General features: G+C 32.6%; 1 protein-coding gene and 1 long non-coding RNA gene across 2 annotated transcripts in view; both read left to right on the top strand.

The window, feature by feature from the left end:
* LOC117180000 overlaps positions 1–6,821 on the top strand; it is a 57,691-nt gene extending 50,870 nt beyond the window's left edge. Inside the window, exon 3 of the long non-coding RNA XR_004467979.1 lies at positions 6,614–6,821. This is a non-coding gene — a long non-coding RNA (uncharacterized LOC117180000). The remainder of the gene's footprint in view (positions 1–6,613) is intronic.
* Positions 1–10,218, top strand: part of LOC117179635 (decaprenyl-diphosphate synthase subunit 2) — a 161,498-nt gene that overhangs the window by 50,964 nt on the left and 100,316 nt on the right. The gene's annotated exons all lie outside the window — the stretch shown is intronic.

The raw sequence follows: 10,218 nt of genomic DNA, 5'->3' as shown, positions 1-10,218 counted from the left end.
GCTATCTAAGGATGGTACTATAGAACGCCACCTCAAGGTAGGCCTAGTGGCGCCATCTCTTGGTCAGGCCGGAAACTTATCAATCCACCCTCGTATTTAGTGTACTTCGTCAACTCTTTGAGTAGGGGGTAGTTTTTTAAATGTTAAGTGATGTTTTTGGAAAATTCATTTGGGGTCGTTGGAGAGCCTAAAATGAGCCTTTAATTTTGATTTACTCAATTTTAAGCTTAGTGTATATTTATTTTTTAGAGTAGTTTTTTTATGATAGGGGTTATTTTTGAAAAATTGGGCTATGGGTCATGCAAGAGACATTGTCGTGTTTGATATCAGTAGATAGGTCGAAGGCGTTCTGGATACAAATTTTCCGTACGATTAGCAACCTTGCGGCTAGAGCGCAGAAGGCTGTGATATGGGTTTCGCTCCTTGTTTTGATGTACGAATCACAGTGATGTATCCGATTCTCAATATCGATATTGAAAATCAATACTTGAATCCGGGAATGGAAATTTTTTTCACCCAAAAATATGAAACAGGAGATGATGTCTGATGTCACGGTATCAAGTCAGGGTCAGCGTATTCGATGCTTCTCGGAAATACCATAAATAATATATCACCTGGTAACCTTAAGGGACTTATTTCACACCATACGTTTATCAGTTCTAAAAAAAAAAACCTCTTGCGCGCTAAAACAAATAAGAGAACGTGTTGATGGATATACTATTATGAGGGAAATGTTAGCTATGTAGGTCGTAACTTATTAGGCTTTTAAAAAGACGTTGATGGACATACGATTGCGAGGATTTATTTATATAAACATCTAAGCTTCTCGGAAATACCATAAATCATATTAATTACTCAATAAATTTCGCCCTGAAAGACTCATGTCACACCATACGCTCCGACATCATATGCGTTAGAGATGAAATTATTTATACTTTTTTTTGTTGATATTAATGAGACGCTCAGGTGGCTATAAAATTATGGAAAAAATTTCAGCAATATAGTTCATAACGTATTAGGCTTTTAAGAAAACGTTGATGTACATATGATTACGAGGATTTATTTCTACAAACAAAATGAGTTGCTTAGACATTCTACAACTATGCTTCGCCCGTTTTGCATAATTTCTTTGATATTTTTAATAATAAATTCCTTAAAGGTTTTCCTTTGAGATTTACTGACAGGAAGTAAACGAATTCATTGTTCATACATTACATAAGTATGTACCATAACTTATATTAAATGCGTATCCACATGAGTGGATGAATATCCACATCTTTTTCTGTGGTTCCATCAGTTGATGAAAAACATAAATAACTTCAAATAAATTTAAATCTGAAAGTGTATATTATGTGTTGATTCAATTTTATTTTTAAAATGAATTTCGAAAAATATAAAAAAAGTTCTGCAAATCATGAAGACGAGATATGTACTTATACTTAAAAAGCAGCCTCCATCTTCTGAAGAAATTAGATGGTGGACGAACGAAAGAACTAGAAATATCAGACTATTAGACAAAATGCTGATGAAGATCAAGCATAATATCCATGGTAGAAAAACATGCGATTATTTCATTGATCGCTACTTTGAAGACAGCAAGTAGAAAATTCAAGAAGTTGCTGTAAATAGGAGCTGGTATGAATGAAGTTTCGGTGAAATTTCGAGAGATTTTTTGTCCGATTTTTTTTCAGGTTACAATAGGATTTTTTTGTTTTGTTTATTCGTTGTGGTCAAAATTTGGTCGTTGGCTTCTTGTTTTTTTTTTCTCAGGAGTTTACATCAGTGTGGGATGATGTGAAAAGTGACTTTCAAACGAGGATAAGTACTGGGGTAATATAGAATTTAATTCATAAAGATTTAAATACATATTTAGATGACTGCAAACGCATATTTATTCCGAGAATTAAAAACACATTAAATAATTTGGGTAATATTAAGGTTTGTGTTGAATTTACTGGGGGTTTTATGGCAATAGTAGGTGGTGAAGAAAAAATAGAGGACAAACATGTTTACTAAAAATGACCCTATTTTGATAACCACAAACATTGGTGGATGGTTCGAAGAAAAAGTTAGAGAACTTAAGGTTTAATATTAATAGATACGCACCTTTTCAGGTTGGGTCTTCAACTTTCATTGAATTATGTACCTGATTTTATACAAATGAAAAAAGCTGTGATCAATATTAAAAATAAAGATTCATATTGTTTTCTCTGGTCAGTAATGGCAGCTCCTCATCCTGCTAAAACTAATTCCAGTCTAACTAGTTCTTATCCTAACCTTGATGGTTAAGAACTCAAATATAATGATATCAAGTCTCCAATTACTCTTGAGGATATTCCGAAATTCGAAAAAATGAATGGGATGAGTATAAATGTATATGGATTAGAATTTGAAGAATATAGCAAGAAACAGGAAATTGTTTATTTTTTTTGAAGCTACGAAAAATCTAAAAACCCTACTATTTACCTTCTTATGATTGAAAATACTATATTTGATTCAGATATATAAGTCAATCATTTTGCTTTAATCAAAAATCCATCTAGACTAGTGAAATCACAAATAACAAAAGGTCATTGGAGCACTTATTTCAGTGAAAGGTGTTTGTGCAACTTTAAATTTGAAAAACCTTTTGAAAAACATAAAGTTACTTGTGATAAGCTGAATGATAATTGCACACTTATACTTCCCCCAGAAAAGGATAACATTAAAAAAAATTTTAATTATGAATATAAATAGAGGGTTCAATTTGCAGTATATGCTGATATAGAGTGTTTGTTAGAGCCAGTTACCAACATTCAAGGAAATGTTTATTAGAAACATATACCTGCAAGTGTTGCTTATTACAGAAAATACAGTTTTGATGACTCACAATTTGAACCTCAAGTTCATCGTGGAAAGGACTGAATCACGTGGTTTGGCATTGCGTTAAAAAAGTTAGCTGAGAAAGTAGATTTTTATTTTTTAAATCCTGTACCAATGGAATTCTTGACATTAAAGCAAGAGCATGATTTTCAAAAGGCAACATTTTCTCATATTTGCGAACAACATTTTAACAACGATGATGTTAAACATCGTGATCACGATCATTTCACAGGTAAATACTGTCGCCCTGCTCATGACAGGTGTAACGTAAATTACCAATAGTATTTCATAATTTATCCGGCTACGACTCTCATTTTTTTATAAAAGAATTGTCAAGAAGCTTTGAAGGTGATATCTCATTATTACCTATTAATAAAGAAAAATATATATCCTTCACAAAAGGGGTGCAAAATGCAAAAGTTAAACTGAGATTTACTAACTCTTTTAGATTTATGTCAAGTATCCTCTCCAAATAAGCTTCAAATCTTAGCAATGATGAAAAATTCATAACAAAAAAATATTATACGTAATATTGTACCAGCAAAGGAGGAATTTTATTCTAAGTTAAATGATAAGGGTATTTCAGATGAGGCTTATAATTATGCTTGCAAGGTTTGGGAAACATTTAATTAAAAAAACCTTAGGTGAATATTCGTATTTATATTTAAAAAATGATGTTTTTCTCATGGCAGACATTTTTCAAAAGTTTTAGATGTCGTTATATTGAAACATATAATTTAGATCCATTGCACTACTATACAGCACCAGAATCTTACATCACTTACTTGGATATTAGCAAATAATACGGCAAAGCTATGAATCAATATTTGCCCTATAATCATTTTAAATGGTTTGCCAATTTTGAAATCGTACTCAATTTTTTCAACATTGCAAACCAAAAATGAATTACATTCTCCATTATCAAAACTTAAAACAGTATTTAAAGTTGGGAATGAAAATTGTTAAAATTCACAGAGGTTTACAATTCAAACAAAAACCATGGTTAAAGGACTATATATTGCCTTGAATACTGAATTGAGAAAGCAGGAAACAAATGAATTTGAACAAAAAAATGTAAACTCATAAACAACTCAGTCTTTGGTAAGACCATGGAGAACGTAAGAAAGCACAAAGATGTTAGGTTAGTAACAAAGTGGGCGAGGAAGATGGGGTGCAAAAGCTTTGATTGCCAAATCAAACTTTCATAGCTGCACTATATTTGGTGAGGTCATGTTGATCATTGAAGTGAATAAAATTATCAATTAATTTAATAAACCAATTTATATCGGATTCGCTGTTCTTGACCTTTCAAAGATAATGATTTATAAAATTTATTAGAATTACATGAAGAGAACCTTCAATGGCAAAACAAAATTACTTTATACTGACACAGACAGCTTGATTTACAACACTACAGTTTCAAACTTTTATGATTATATTAAGAGACACAGAAAAATTTGATACTTCAGACTATCTACCAAATAATGTCTATGAAATTGAATTAATTAATAAAAAGTTCTTGGGGATCATGAAAGACGAATGCAACGAAAAAATTGTAACTGAATTTATTGGGTTAAGCTCGAAATTATATGCCTATACAGTTTTGGAGAATGATGAGTGAAACAAGAAAGCTAAAGGTATTAAAGCATCCACATTAAGGGCAATTAAGTTTGAGGACTACAAGCAAACTTTGTAACATTATCAAAGCTGGTGAAAGCAGAGGATGCTGTTTCCTCATACAACCGACACACTTCCATGGGGCTATTAAATTCAATCACAGGCGACAATGGATTAGGATAAACACTAATGTTCATTTTCGATGAATGAATTTAATTCTCAAAGGAGAGTTGATATTATTTACAGCGATTCTAAAACATGTATATATGTGTAGAAACAAGCTAGGCGAAAAATATGAGGAGTGATGTGGATATATGAATGGAGGAGTGAGAGAGATAGAGATAGACCAAGGACTAGTGTATAACCTTTGATGTATCAAATGTAGTCTATTATCTACATATTACAGTAACTGAAATATTTTTAATTGGAAATAGTAACAAAAAGAATTGTATATGTAAATCGAAAAACTTTACAATTGTTTGTAGAATACAACTTATTGTAAATAAAAGAAAATCAATGGAATATGAATTGGTTTTTTTATTTAATGCAACTTGAAAATGATATTTTTTTAAGCAAATTCACTTCTAATTGAAAAAATCAATTCTAATCATTTTTTTAAAATGCTGTAGCTATCGGAGGTAACTTAATCCAACAGACTGAGTATACCAATGTCAACTATGTTCACCGATCAATTATTTGCTTACCTACTATTTGCACTTATTATTATAAAGACAAGGAACTCTGAAAAAACAACATAATTTTTTTTTCACTTTTTCAAAATATTGTGTTCAATAGAAAAAACCAGTACATTATACTTAAAAAATAAAGAGATTACATATATGCAACTAAACTATTTCTACTTGGTTAGAGTAGTTTTATACCAACTTTTTCACCACATCATTTACTGGTTTATACTCAACAATACTGTCATCCAAAATTAAGCAATATGCCGAGAAATATGCAGTATGATTAGAAATTTTCTTTTTCTTCGAATTCCATGCGAATATCTACCGGTCCAAATTTTAATGCTTTGTTTTGTTTCGAACAGTCAATTACCGTCAATGGAGCACATTGCAGAAAATGTTTCTTTGATATCAAAATCTGAGGTTATTTACCATAGTATGTTAATTAAAAATTCGCAAACATTGTATATAATAAAGCATACTGATTTTGATCAAAATCTAAATTTAAAATGCCGGATGAATGGCATTGAGAATTCAGAAAAAATTTCACATCAGATATTTTGCAATCATTAAAATAACTAGAATTTTTAGCACCATCATTTTTCTTATTTGTTTGAAATCCTAATATAACAAATCTAGGCTTTTCCTTCTGAATAGAAGTCTTTACGGTCCAGATATGTTTAGATGTGGTCGGCAGAAACTGGATATTCATACCCAGGAAAGGAAAATCATTTGAATTGGTGAATCTTTTTCAATATACTTCAGTAACTTGAATATCCATTGATCTGACAATCTCAGGTTTGGTAGTAACCACTCTACCTTAATAATTAAAATTTTTAAAGCTTCAACTGCGTCCCCTGTTGCTGCTGTTTGTATAATAGCGTTTGTATAATCTTTCGATCTAATCAATATGAGCTCATGCTTAGCATTAACGATTATTTTTTGATAATCTTCAGTAAAACCAAATATACTAAGAGGTATCGATACATCAAAATACCCATTGGCATTGTTTAATGCTTGTTCATTGGTAAAATCAAGCCATCCAGCGTATTCAAAAAATCTGCTCCTACTAGAATCCATGAAAACGTAATTTTTCGTAAAACTTGTAAGAGCCGCAATTTTGTTTTTATTAATCTTTATGACATTGAGCTCTTATCTTGCCTCTTCAAATAAATGACATATTGCACTATTAACTGAACTTCTGCTTGGTAACACACAATGATCTTGATTTTGCGCAGCAATTCGAATTTCATCACTGTTGTTAAAGGTTGAGGAGGCGTAGGGCTGATGTGCATGCACTTCACAATGAGCGATAGATTCGTGAAAAATAATGGGAGTTTCAATACTTAAAATTTCGCCCTCCATGACAAACAATTGAATGTCGATATACAAAGATACAGATGCAAGCACAAAAAAATCTTTTATCATTTTATTCTCTTCTTTTTGCTAAGGGCGAAACCTTGAAACCCAGCCTTGTCAGCAGCAGCACGTTTTGAGGTGTTATGCCTTTGCCAGCCTGTTGTCGGCTGATGCCGAAAAATCCCGATTATCGTAAAGACTTGATTTGTAGTCTGAGTGTTATAATTTCCCCACGAAAATTAACCAAATGCCCGCCTGGATCAACTACATGGAGCTGTATATGATCTATTGTCTTGATGGCGATTGGTAAGTAATGCGGTGGAACTTCACTATCTTACATCCTGGTGGTAGAACGGGTAAAAATTCATGAATAGTGTGCACTTTTTGACCATTGATGTACGATCCTGTAGTTATGATACATTCAACTCCGAGAGCATTTATTTTAATTATTGATACTGGTTGCTTAGATTTATGATAATTATAAGATTCCAATATTCTTGTTGTAAATCCCAATGAACTTGCAATTGAGTCTGATTTTTCAAAATTTATATCTCGATTGCAATGTATTTCATTTCGTAATGTATTATTATTAGGCTTAATATTAATTTCAATGCCCTTTTTACTCAAACATTCTGTATATAGCGCTGTATATAAACTATTTTATAACTTCCTGTAGGTATTTCAATTATTTCTTTACCCACGTAGAATTTATTTTGACCAATGTCTACATTGGGAATTGAGTTGAAGGTTAGAAGTTCAAGAAAACCAAGAGCGCAATTTTTGTCTGGAGACAACACAGTTGGAGGAAAATGCAGTAGAACCTCGATTATCTCGGATAATACGGAAGAAGTACAAAATTCAGAAGAGTCATCTATTTTCGATATATTTTAAATAGAAAGATAAATATAAACATTTAGCAAATAAAAGTAAACAACTTACGAATGTGGATTTATCTTTGTGGTACAAAACATTGTAACTAACGTGGCTCAAGGAAGTCGGAAATAGAGCACTGTTTCAATCTGCTCAATCGTTTTTTAGCTACAATATCTCGTCATCGTTTCACTAATAAGTGATCACTTGCAGTAGTTTCCGGATATTTTGCGATATATTTGAGCGATAGTTCGAGCGCATTTAATCCTTCTTAGTGGCTGATTTGCGGAGTTTCTTCCGTTTTGCTATGGATGAGCCCTGTTGCGCCTGTTAACGCGGAGCCTCAGATAATCGAAGGCTTTATAATCGAGGTTCTACAGTACTGATTTTCTAGGATCGAAGAATTGCCCGATAATGTTAGCGTCAATAAATCATCCATGATGACGGCTAGTCTGATCACGAGGAGCCTCATATAATCGAAGGCCGGATAATCGAGGTTCTACTGTACTGATCTTCTAGGATCGAAGAATTGCCCGATAATGTTAGCGTCCTTAAATCATCCATGATGAAGGCTAGTCTTTGATTGTCTTGAAATCATTAGCTTATATTTAAATAGATTATACATACTTTGAGCTTTTAATTTTTTACATAAAAATTTAAGGCATAAAGGTCCACACACAATTATATCATAATTTTGATATCTCTCTTGATTATATTTTACGCTACCAACACCTAAATACTTAAAGAGATCCAAAGGTGGCCTGAGGTCTCCAAAGCTATTAAAATAAATAATTTTATTGTTAAAAATTGTATACGCAACCCAATGAGTTCCTTAAATGTTTTTATCATCAAGGTTAACAATAGCACTTTCATATTTACGCAGACCACAGTCCGGTAATCCATTATGCATAAAAACACCTCGAAAATGTTTAATTTTTAAAGATTTTGCGAATTTAAGTAAACCTGCATCGGTTAATGCTCGGCGAGGTAGCGTCACTTTAGGTTTTTTGATTTGCACTTAAATCCTCCTCCTTGAGTATATGGTTTTATATGAAGTCTAATCCTCCTTTATCCGATTACAAATAAAGATCTTTCCCCACATCAATGGCTCTCATTGCTTCATTATGACGTTTTCTTTCTTCAAGCGGTCGTTTTGCAGCATTTGAATCACTAACAGCTTTAGCTATTCCCGTAGCTCCAACATTCAGCGCACCAGTAGCATTTCGACCAGCAAAGATGGGTATAAGAAAGGGTAGAAAACCACCTAATTTCTTTGGAACTGGTGAAATTCGAGGTTTCTTTACATTTCTTTTTCCACCAATCTTTTTTACAGCTGTACGTACACCTCTGAGAGCAGATTTAATGACAGTTTGAGCATCATTACTTGATACAATTGCTTTTTCAGCTGCTGTAACTATTTTTGTGAGTGTGGTAATAGATATTTTATTTTTGAAACCCATACCGAATTTTGGTGTTATTTCCATTGCATTAGTTATTCCACAAAAAGCTGCCTTTTCACCCAAGCCTGCGTCCTGAGCAAATAAACGTTTCCAAGCTTTTTCAGCTAGTACACTGTCAGCTGAGTTTCTAGCCTCTATAATTGCTCTATTTAGCAGGTCTTTGTCACGTCTTGCCTCTTTCGAGGATCGCTTACGTTTGACTGTAGGTTTGTCTCCGTGAACGATCATATCTGTTTGAGAGATACTTTCAGACTAAAGAGTGAACCTACATAAGCCTGATATTTACAATTTTTCATTTAGTCATAGTCAAGATGCAGTTTAAAGCACAACCTATAAAGCTGCTTATCGATAATTTCGATTCGGTTGTTCAAAATGAGAAAAAAGAAAAACGACATGGACATTTATTACCAAACAGTGTACGAGCAATATTTTGTGGACCTTTCAACTGTGTTTTTTACTCGGTAGCTAGCGTTGAGTACTATCCTGTTAATCAGCATGATGATGTTGTAATACCAAGTGAAGCTAATTAAAATTCAGTGTTTGTATTTGATGATGTAGCCTGTGAAAAGCAAGATAATATAAAAGCATTTTTTTTAATGGTTAGGCACAAGGACTTTAACTGTTTCTATTTGAGCCAGACATATGCTCGTATTCATAAACATCTTATGTGATAATGTTAATTTGCTTGTATTGTTTAAACAAGATGAGATGAATCTGAAGCATATATATGATGATCATGAGAATAGTGACATGCATTATTCAGAATATAAAGATATGTGTTTAGCTTACTGGTATGATAAGAATGGATTTGTTGTAATTGATAATGATAGAAATCCGAATGAAGGTAGATATAGAAAAGGTTTTGACTGTTTTGTTAATCTGGAAAAGCAATAAATATGTATGTAATGACTACACTTTGAACCTCTACGGCATTAACATGTCTGCACGTGATGACGGCTTTCATAAGCAAAAACATATTTTGCATAAAATTGCTAAAGCTGGTGAAGCGATTTGTCAAAACCATAGATTACTAAAGTTGGGTAAAGAAACAGTTGACCAGACACTAAATGATACCTTTAAGCCCATCATTACACCTTTTGAGAAAATAGTTCATGGTTTTTGAACTGTTAAAAGAATTCATCCAATCGAAAATGAAGTCAAGAATAAAATGAAAAATGAAATGAAGAGTGAATGAAGAAGATTCTGAGCAAGGATTTCAAAATGAAGATAAGGAGCGAAATGATCAAGATCATGAAACTTCATTCTTGTGAGTATACGATTTTGAGGTTTCAGGGATTTTAGAAACATCAGCCCCCTTTTTATCAAATGACATAGCAATTGATTATCTTCAAAAATTGGGAGAGAGA

Source organism: Belonocnema kinseyi, chromosome 9 (genome assembly GCF_010883055.1).
Source record: "Belonocnema kinseyi isolate 2016_QV_RU_SX_M_011 chromosome 9, B_treatae_v1, whole genome shotgun sequence".
NCBI lineage: Eukaryota > Metazoa > Arthropoda > Insecta > Hymenoptera > Cynipidae > Belonocnema > Belonocnema kinseyi.
The sequence above is the reverse complement of the archived record's forward strand: the minus strand, read 5'-3'. Positions and strand labels throughout refer to the sequence as shown.